Below are 1,909 nucleotides of genomic sequence, written 5' to 3' on the forward strand. Positions count from 1 at the left end.
TCTAATTATTCAAATCAGAGTGATGAATATGCCCCATTGCTTTTTTCCAAAATTATTAATGCATTGAAATATACACGATATACGGTATTTCTGAGAGGTGCATTGTAATTAGAAAGTCCCATTGTTTACAGGTGTATTGAGTACTTTGCTAAGCACCTCTCTAAACAAGCACCTCCTGGAGCAATTCATAATTGTTCCTATCTAAACAATGCACCACCTGACCTGAGAGATGTAAACATACATGTAGATATAATACACAGAACAGGATTAGAAACAGGATCATGTGAGCGCATTATCCATTGAAACACTCCTAGTTATATCGGAGCCCCGGCAGCTGCTCGACTATTGCCGGGGCCCCCGACTGTCCCTTTTCAAAAAGTTTGTGGGACTCTAGCAACTTCAGAAGACAGCGAGATACACTAGTATGAGCTTTTATGGCTACTCTCTGAGGATCTTTAGTGCATTAAGACATTTATTAGTGCTTACACAGAAGTTTTAGAAAGTTACGGCATGTTGAAACCAAAGGCCATATTTTAATGGCGTCAGTACTCTAAAACTATTAAACGCAGTCCATAACAAACACCACAGTGCACTGTAAGAGGTTAAGAAGTAACCATAGAAGCAGATATTTAGTTATGAAACTATCAGATATCGTCTGGAGAGTCCCACAAAGTACATCTCCATTCATCTCCATTACGGGACCAGTTTCCGGCAAACTAGGAGTGTTTCAATGGATAATGTGCTCACGTGATCCTGTTTCTAATCCTGTTCTGTGTATTACATGTATATCTATGATGTAAAAAATTATTATTTATCAAAAGGTGCATTAATTAGGGCAAGTACGGTACATGTATATTGTAATTATTTCTCATTGTCTACAGATTCCTCTACCTGAATCTGTTACTGGTAGATACAGTCACTCACTCACAGCAGTCACAATGTCACCACACTGTGTGTGGCTGGTAATTGTTGGAGGATGTAAAGAGTTTGAATGGAAAGATGTTGGAGGAGGAGTGGAGGAGCTGATGAGTACATTTATCACTGATACCAATAGGCTAACAATGATAATTGAATTAGGTAAAATAATGATTATTAAGATAGCATCTTTTTAATTTATTATTGTTCCTTATTTCAGTATATATTGAAGCTGGTGAGTGGATAGTACAGTCAGTACTGGATGGTAATGATCTCACTAGTAAGAAATATCAAGAAAAGTATTCATCATACAGCAAGACCAGAACATGGGAGATGGATCAGCTAATAGAATATCCCACAGAGAAGGAAATAAAGCTTCAGAGATACATCCAGTCTTTACATCAAGAACTACAAGTGGCTCATGAGAACAAAGTATCACTACAGGAGGCACTGACTGAGGCCAATAAACAAGGTACATGTACATGTACATGTATGATGTGAATTTTAATGTAATGTATGTTATGTAATGTTATGTAATGGACTAATGGTTTACATAATATTAGTTTACACAACTAATGTGATGTAATGTATGCATAGTTATATAGAAATTTGGAGTGTAGAATTCTGGCAGAATGCTTTCCATTAAAATTTTGACAAACATTTGACCATCTGCAAATTACCCTGTACTACAGCCCATGGTTTTTCCAAAAAATGTCTAAAAATCACCTCCAATTTTTATTACATTTTCTAATGTCCTTTTGCTATGTAGAAATTTTTGGACGATTTTTGGACAAAAACTTTTTGAATTTCGGCTATTTTAAAATGAGCCGATTTCTGAAATTTTGCACTACAACAAATCACCCATTGTTAAAATATTGATGAATGAAGCTTGATTTACTGAATACATAATGTACATGTACATGTATGTTGCTACATCAAATTTTCTAGCTACATGTACATGTACACTGTACATGCATACAGCAGATTGATTTTT

Source organism: Amphimedon queenslandica, unplaced genomic scaffold (genome assembly GCF_000090795.2).
Source record: "Amphimedon queenslandica unplaced genomic scaffold, v1.1 AMPQUscaffold_13479, whole genome shotgun sequence".
Classification (NCBI taxonomy): domain Eukaryota; kingdom Metazoa; phylum Porifera; class Demospongiae; order Haplosclerida; family Niphatidae; genus Amphimedon; species Amphimedon queenslandica.